The following is a 9,492-nucleotide window of genomic DNA, read 5'->3' on the forward strand; positions in this document are numbered from 1 at the left end:
AGAAACGGGGACATTCCTAAAACGGCCTTTGTTACTCGTTATGGCCAATACGAGTACACCGTCATGTCCTTCGGTTTAACCAACGCTCCAGCCACCTTTTCTCGGTTAATGAACTCAATCTTCATGGAGTATTTGGATAAATTCGTCGTGGTTTACCTCGATGATATACTCATCTACTTCAAGAACGAGGAAGAACATGCCGAACATCTAAGGCTAGTGTTGAAGAAACTTCGAGAGCATCGCCTTTATGCCAAATTTTCTAAATGTGAATTCTGGTTATCAGAAGTGACCTATCTGGGTCATGTAATATCTGGTAAAGGTATTGCTGTTAACCCTGAGAGAGTTCAAGCCGTCCTTAATTGGACTCCACCTGAATCGGTCAAGCAAGTTCGGAGTTTTCTAGGCTTAGCGAGCTATTGCCGTCGCTTTGTCGAGAACTTCTCCAAGGTTGCTAAACCTCTAACCGAACTCCTCAAGAAAGATAAGAAGTTCGAGTGGACTCCACAATGTGAGCACAGCTTTCAGGAACTGAAAAGACGCCTGACCTCTGCTCCCGTACTGGTACCGCCAGACTTCTCCAAAGACTTTGTTATCTACTGCGACGCCTCGCGACAAGGACTAGGTTGCATCCTTATGCAAGATCGACATGTAATTGCCTACGCTTCACGACAATTGCACCCACATGAGGAGAATTATCCTACTCATGATCTAGAGCTTGCAGCCGTAGTCTATGCACTTAAGACCTGGCGACATTACCTCCTCGGTAATCGTTGCGAAATATTCACTGATCACCAAAGTCTGAAGTACATTTTCACCCAACCGGATCTGAATCTCAGGCAAAGACGTTGGGTTGAATTGATCACAGACTTCGACTTAGGAATAACCTACACCCCAGGGAAAGCCAACGTCATGGCTGATGCGCTAAGTCGTAAATCTTATTGTAACAATCTGATGTTACAACAAAGTCAACCGCTTCTCCATGAGGAATTTCGGAAGCTTAACCTTCACATTGTACCTCAAGGTTTTCTTTCCACCTTGGTAGCAAAACCTACCCTTACGGATCAGATTATCAAAGCACAGAAGGTAGATCCGGGAATCTCCCGCATCAAGAGAAACGTTCAGAAAGGAATTGCGAATTGCTTCTCCGTTAATGATCAAGGGGTCGTATAGTTCGGAAATCGACTAGTGGTTCCCAAAGTACGCAACCTGAGGCGACTGATCCTTAAGGAAGCTCATGAATCTCCTCTCACCATTCATCCCGGTAGTACTAAGATGTATCAGGACCTACGCCAGAGGTTCTGGTGGACTAGGATGAAGAGAGAAATTGCTCAGTATATTGCTAATTGCGACGTCTGTCGTCGTGTAAAAGCAGAGCATCAACGGCCTGCTGGCACCCTTCAACCCTTAGCTATTCCTGAATGGAAATGGGATAAAATTGGTATGGATTTCATTACCGGTTTTCCCAGGACCAAGAGAGGGAATAATGCTATCTTCGTCGTTGTTGATCGTCTTTCCAAAGTAGCCCATTTCTTACCTGTTCGAGAGAGTATAACCGCTAGTCAGCTGGCAGACTTATACATCTCCCGAATAGTGTCCCTCCATGGTGTTCCTTTGGAAATTAACTCGGATCGAGGAAGTCTTTTCACCTCTCGATTTTGGGAAAGTTTCCAAAATGCTATAGGAACCCGTCTCTCCTTCAGCACCGCTTTCCACCCTCAATCGAGTGGTCAAGTGGAACGCGTCAACCAGATTCTAGAAGACATGCTTCGAGCCTCTGTTATCTCATTCGGGATGGACTGGGAGAAGTGCCTTCCATTTGCCGAATTCGCTTACAACAACAGCTATCAATCTAGCCTGGGTAAAGCCCCTTTTGAAGTTCTCTATGGACGACGGTGTCGAACACCCCTTAACTGGTCAGAGACCGGGGAAAGACAATTCTTTGGCCCGGATATGATTCAGGAAGCAGAAGAACAAGTTCGTATCGTTCGTGAAAAGTTGAAAACAGCCCAATCTCGTCAAAAGAGTCAATATGACCGAAAACATAAGGCTATGACTTTCGAGGTTGACGAGAAGGCTTATCTTCGGGTCACCCCTCTGAAGAGAACCCATCGTTTCGGTATCAAAGGAAAATTGGCTCCTCGTTACATTGGACCTTTTCGCATTCTCGCCAAACGAGGAGAAGTTGCCTACCAGTTGGAACTACCTCCGCACCTCTCCAGAGTCCACGATGTCTTCCACGTTTCTCAACTCAGGCGTTGCTTCTCGGATCCTATCCGTGAAGTGGACCACGAAACGCTTGATCTCCAAGATAATCTTACATATCGAGAGTACCCCATTCGTATCCTCGATCAGGCCGAACGTACCACCCGACGTCATAATATCAAGTTTCTCAAAGTTCAATGGTCGCACCATTCGGAGGATGAAGCAACCTGGGAAAGGGAGGATCGTCTTCGACTTGAGTATCCCGCCTTCTTCCCGGAGGAACCCAAATCTCGGGACGAGATTCTTTTGAGTGGGGGTGAGTTGTCACACCCTAGCTAGTCATGCATTAGAGTGTTGCATCATGTTTACTCTTTCATCAGAAACTTGAAATGGGGATCTGTGAAACCCTCAGAATCATTTTGAAAATGACCCAAATAAAAATTTCTCCAAAAAGGGTCCAAGAAAATGCTCATGTTGCTCTCTGAAAATATTGGACAGAGATAAAAATCAAACCAATATTTTTAATAGCTCATAGGTATTTATTTTGGGCATTTGGAATTAATGCATAAATATTTGCATTGGAAATATATTAATTATATATATTAATATATGTCCAATTATTATGCCAATTATAAAGGAGCTCTGGAATAATATATCTAGCTCCTGCAAAAATTGGCATAAGTTAAATAAATGATTTAATATATTATTTAAGTCAAAACAAATGTTAGAAATTAGAAAACAGAAAAATAAATAGCAGGAGGAGCTTACCTGGGCTCCTCCCTGAGCGGCCCAGCCAGCTGGCCGGCCCAGCAAGCCAGCCCAGCCCACCACCGCCGTCGTCCTCCTGGCGCCAGTCGGCCAGGCGTGTGGCCGGCGCGCGCGCACGGCCGGAGCGCCACGCCACCAGCTCGTCTGCCTGCCTCCCCCGCCAGCGCGACGCCGCGACGCTTCTTCTCGGTGCCGCCCCGATCCCCTGGCCTTATCCCCCCTCTCTCCCGTGCTGCTCCCTCTCTCTCTCTCACGACCGAACACCACCGTCGCCGCCGTTCGCCATAGCAGCCGTCACCGGCCACCCCTCACTCCCCCGACTAGCTCAGGAGCTCCGCCTCGACCCCCTCTTCCTCCCCACCGCTCCACGGGTCTCCGGAAGCCCTGCATCGCCGCCTACGTCGCCGTTCCCCTCCTCGGCCACCGGAGATCATCGCCGTCGATTCGCCATCTCCAGCGCGTCCCCGAGCCCTCTTCGACGCCCACTGCAACCGCGGTGAGCTCCGCCACCGTTTCCCCCTCTTTTTCCCCTCGTTCCCGCGCCGTAACCTCGTTCCCACCACGGCCGAACCTCCGCCGTCGCCGAGCTCGCCGTCGACGCAGCTCCGGTGACCATTTGGTCACCCCGGCGAGTCCAACAAGTTCGTAAGGCCCCGTAGAGCATCCCTAGCGCCTCGCTTAGCTCGCCTTCGAGCTCCAACCCCGTTTCCGTGCACGACCGAACCCCGGCGGCCGTAGCCGAGCTCGCCGCCGTCGACTCCGGCCACCCCAGGCCCAGCCACGGCCACCGTCCGACGCGCCATCGAGCTAGCTATCCAACGCACCTAGCCGCACGCCGTTTGGAGCACCACAGAGGAAACCCGAGGCCCCTGTACGCCGCGGACCTCGCCGGCGACTAACCGCCGGCGGGTTTGACTTGTCTGACCTGGGGTTTGACCCCCCCAGGGTCACTGACGCGTGGGCCCCATCGGCCAGGTGGTCAGTTAGTGCTAATTACCGTTAGTCAACCCCCCTTGACACTGATAGTGGGCCCCAGCGCCACTAATCCCTAATTAGGATTAATTTAATCCTGTTAAACCCCCCTGTCACTGACGTGTGGCCCCCACACGTCAGGTTTGACCCCAGACAGCCGCAGTTGACCACTGACATCATGCTGACGTCATGCTGGCGCAATAATTATATTTCTGGATTTAAATTTAATGAGGAAATTCCAGAATATTATTTAAACTTCAAAAATTCATAACTTTTATTCTGTAACTCCAAATTGGACAAATTATATATGAAAAATGATCAGAAAAATCCAATCTATCCATCTGTACTATTTTCATGCATGATCAAACAAGTTAAATTGATGTTTTAAGCAGAACAAGGAAAAGCACTTTAAAAGGCCATGCTTGAGTTTGAAATTTGAATCTTTGATTCAAATTTGTTCAAACCCTTCTGGTTTTAGTTGCATTAGCCCAACACACTCATATTGCCATGTTTCATGCATGCATCATATTGTTGCACATTGTTTGTTGATGGTTGTGTATCGGTGTCCTTTGCGACAGGTTCTGCCTCCGAGGAGTACCGTGATTACCCTAACGAAGAACAGTATCAGTGCATCGAACCATCAGGCAAGCAACCAACCATTTGATCATATCGATACAATCCCATGTTCTCGCTCCTGCTCTCTTTTACTGCATTAAGACAACGCGTTTCAAACTGCTGTGTGCTACGGTAGTTGAACCCATTTCCTCTGCATGACCTGTCATTGCCACAGTAACTAGATGAAACCCACTAGCATGTGTAGGAGTTGATTGAGCCATATGTATGTGTTGTTCCTACCTTGCTATGCCTGCTATGCTTAGAGTCGTGTCAGGTCTGGTTCATCTAGGTGATGGGCTAGAGTGAAATGTTTATGTCGGTAATGAGAGTGGTGTGGTGAACACGATTTGGTAAAGGTATCGATGAGAGGCCATGTAGGAGTACATGGTGGGTTGTTTCGTTGAAGCCGACCTTAAGCACTGAGATCTGTATGTGTGATTTAAGAATCAGCTACTACCATGCATTGGGCCCGAAACCAATGGACCCTCTCGGCTTCTTAATCACCCTAGTACTCCGTCCAGGAGTTGCAAGTAGTTTCTGGTGTTTGTAGCCTACTGGAGGCCGTGGACAGCGCTGACCGTAGGGGTGGGCTGTGATGCGGTAGGTACGTGGTCGGGTGTACCGAATACCTGTTAGGTATCTCGGGAACCTTGTTCACATCGTTCGGGGCCGTATGGGAAACCTCGGCCGGACTCCCTGCGGATGGAACCTGAATAGGCGATAAACCTGGACTGGAGGCTTAGGTGACTAGGTAGGTCGTGGCCGACACCCACGTTGGGCTTCCGCTTGAAGGTTGCCGAGTACATGTCGTGTAAACGACGGTAAGTGGTGAGAGCGTGTATGAAGAAGTACACCCCTGCAGGGTTAACATGATCTATTCGAATAGCCGCGTCCGCGGTAAAGGACTACTTGGTTGCCTATACAGTTCATAGACAAGTAAATGGAAACTGCTAAAAGCCTCAAGATAAGTGTGAGTGCCGAGGATGGATCTTCCGTAGGAAGACGGAGGTGGATCCTCGGTAGTGTATTGAAGTGGTGAGTAGTGGACTCGTGTGCGCAAAACCATTTCAAGTTGAAGTATCGTAGGATAGTCTAGCCAAGAGTTAAAGCTGGCTTGCTGCAATAACTCCACCAACCCTTCTTGATAATATGCATGTATGTAGGATCTGATGTAAGTCTTGCTGAGTACCTTTGTACTCATGTTGCTATAATCTACATTTTTACAGAAGACGCTGCAACCCCTTCTGATGGGTTCTATGTAGACGTTGACATCAACGAGTAGGCTAAAGACCCAGGTGGTGACCCTGAGCTTGTGAAGGACCATGTAGTATAGCTAGGCTTTCCAAGCCTCTTTTATTTTACTAGTTGTCTGTACTCAGACAAGTTACTTCCGCTGTTTGTTTGTATGACTGTATGACTTGAATGTTGGGTCGTGAGACCCGTACCTTTGTGTATGTTATGTATGGCTCCCTGAGCCTTAAATAAAGTACTTGTGTCATAGAGTCATGTTGTGATGCTTCGTTGTATTTGCACATATCGAGCATATTGTGTGTATGATTGAAATGCTTGGTATGTGTGGGATCTGACTACCTAGTTGTTTATCTTTAGTAGCCTCTCTTACCGGGAAATGTCTCCTAGTGTTACCGCTGAGCCATGGTAGCTTGCTACTGCTCTGGAACACTTAGGCTGGCCGGCATGTGTCCTTCTTCGTTCCTGTGTCTGTCCCTTCGGGGAAATGTCACGCTTTGAGTACCAGAGTCCTGTTAGCCCGCTACAGCCCGGTTTACCGGAGTCCTGCTAGCCCAGTGCTACAGCCCGGACCCATTTGCTGATGACCGACACGTTCGAAGCTGGGTCATGGATGCCTGTCCCTGTAAGTCTGTGCCACTTTGGGTTTACGACTAGTCATGTCATCCCGGGCTCTTTATCATATGGATGCTAGCGACACTATCATATACGTGAGCCAAAATACGCAAACGGTCCCGGGCAAAGGTAAGGCGAGACCCGTGGGGATACCGTGCGTGAGGCCGCAAAGTGATATGAGGTGTTACCGGCTAGATCGATGTGACATCGAGTCGGGGTCCTGACAGTTAGCTTAGCAATTGATCGTTTAGTATGTTGGTATTGCTTTCTTCATGACTTATACATGTTCCTGTAACTATGAGATTATGCAACTCCCGTTTACCGGAGGAACACTTTGGGTGCTACCAAACGTCACAACGTAACTGGGTGATTATAAAGGAGTACTACAGGTGTCTCCAAAGGTACGTGTTGGGTTGGCGTATTTCGAGATTAGGATTTGTCACTCCGATTGTCGGAGAGGTATCTCTGGGCCCTCTCGGTAATGCACATCACTATAAACCTTGCAAGCAATGTGACTAATGAGTTAGTTGCGGGATGATGCATTACATAATGAGTAAAGAGACTTGCCGGTAACGAGATTGAACTAGGTATTGAGATACCGACGATCGAATCTCGGGCAAGTAACATACCGATGACAAAGGGAACAACGTATGTTGTTATGCGGTTTGACCGATAAAGATCTTCGTAGAATATGTAGGAGCCAATATGAGCATCCAGGTTCCGCTATTGGTTATTGACCGAGAATAGTTCTAGGTCATGTCTACATAGTTCTCGAACCCGTAGGGTCCGCACGCTTAACGTTACGATGACAGTTTTGTTATGAGTTTATAAGTTTTGATGTACCGAAGGAGTTCGGAGTCCCGGATGAGATCGGGGACATGACGAGGAGTATCGAAATGGTCGAGACGTAAAGATCGATATATTGGACGACTATATTCGGACTTCGGAAAGGTTCCGGGTGATTCGGGTATTTATCGGAGTACCGGAGAGTTACGGGAATTCGCCGGGGAGAAGTATTGGGCCTTATTGGGCCATACGGGAAAGAGAGAGGGGCTGCCTAGGGCAGCAAGGCCTAGTCCGAATTGGACTAGGGGGAGGGGCCGCACCCCCTCCTTCCTTCCCTTCTCTCTTCCCTTTCCTTCTCTCCTACTCCTACTACATGGAAGGGCTCCTAGTTCTACCAGGAAAGGGGGAATCCTACTCCCGGTGGGAGTAGGACTCCCCTAGGGCGCGCCATAGAGAGGGCCGGCCCTCCCCCTCCTCCACTCCTTTATATACGGGGGTAGGGGCACCCCATAGACACACAAGTTGATATACGGATCGTTCCTTAGCCGTGTGCGGTGCCCCCCTCCATCATATTCCACCTCGGTCATATCGTCGCGGAGTTTAGGCGAAGCCCTGCGCCGGTAGAACATCATCATCGTCACCATGCCGTCGTGCTAACGGAACTCATCCCCAAAGCTTTGCTGGATCGGAGCCCGGGGATCGTCATCGAGCTGAACGTGTGCTGAACTCGGAGGTGCCGTATGTTCGGTGCTTGGATCGGTCGGATCGTGAAGATGTACGACTACATCAACCGCGTTGTCATAACGCTTCCTCTTACGGTCTACGAGGGTACGTGGAAAATACTCTCCCCTCTCGTTGCTATGCCATCACCATGATCTTGCGTGTGCGTAGGAATTTTTTTTAAATTACTACGTTCCCCAACATCTCAAACCCATCTCCATCGATGCATTATCTATCACATTACGAGATAGACCCTTTGTGGAGGGATCTGCCAAGTTTTTCGACGTTTGGATATAATCCAACGTAATAACTCCGGAGTTTCTCAGTTTCCTGACAGATTTTAATCTCCTCTTCACATGCTTTGAGGACTTCATATTGTCCTTAGAACTGTTTATCTTGACGATCACAGTTTGATTATCACAGTCCATCAGGATAGGGGGTATTGGTTTTTCAACCATAGGTAAGTCCATCAATAGCTCATGCAGCCACTCTGCTTCAACAGTGGCAGTGTCTAATGATGTGAGTTCTGCTTCCATAGTTGACCTCGTTAAGATGGTCTGCTTGCAAGACTTCCAGGAAACAACACCACCACCAAGTGTAAAAACATAACCACTTGTGGCCTTAATCTCATCAGCATCAGATATCCAGTTTGAGTCACTATAACCCTCCAGTACCCTTGGATACCCGGTGTAGTGAATCCCATAGCTCGCAGTGCCCTTCAAGTAGCGCATAACTCTCTCAAGCGGACGCCAATGATCATCTCCCGGTTTTGACACAAACTGACTCAGCTTGCTCACAGCAAAAGAGATGTCAGGCCTCATGGCACTCGCCAAATCCATAAGCGAGCCAATAATCTGAGAATACCTCACTTGATCTCTAGCAATCCGTCGATTCTTTCGAAGCAACACAGTAACATCATATGGAGTTGGAAAAGGCGTGCAGTCGCTATACCCAAAACGACTCAAGACCTTTTCCACATAGTGAGACTGAAGCAGTGTGATCCCACCATTCTCATCTCTCAACAGCTTGATGTTTAAGATAACATCAACTACTCCTAGATCCTTCATCTCAAAACAACGAGATAAGAAATCCTTAACCTCCTTGATTAAATCAAGTTTGGTTTCAAAGATCAATATGTCATCGACATACAGACAAAGAATAACTCCTTCGCCCCACTATGGCGATAGTACACAGACTTGTCACCATCATTTACTACAAAGCCGGTAGCAGTTAATGTTCTTTTGAGCTTCTCATGCCACTCATTAGGAGCTTGTTTAAGGCCATATAAAGACTTTAACAACTTGCACACCTTTCCTTCCTGACCAGGTACTAAAAAACCATCTGGCTGATTCATGTAAATTTCCTCCTTCAACTCTCCATTGAGGAAAGCCGTCTTAACGTCCATTTGATGAACGAGAAGACCATGTGAGGCAGCTAGTGATAGTAGCACCCGAATGGTGGTCAGTCTAGCCACGGGTGAGTAAGTATCAAAGAAGTCTTCACCTTCTTTCTGGCTATAACCCTTAGCCACAAGCCGTGCCTTGTACTTTTCAATCGTACCATCAG

This window comes from Triticum aestivum, chromosome 7B (genome assembly GCF_018294505.1).
Source record: "Triticum aestivum cultivar Chinese Spring chromosome 7B, IWGSC CS RefSeq v2.1, whole genome shotgun sequence".
NCBI classification, from domain to species: Eukaryota; Viridiplantae; Streptophyta; class Magnoliopsida; order Poales; family Poaceae; genus Triticum; species Triticum aestivum.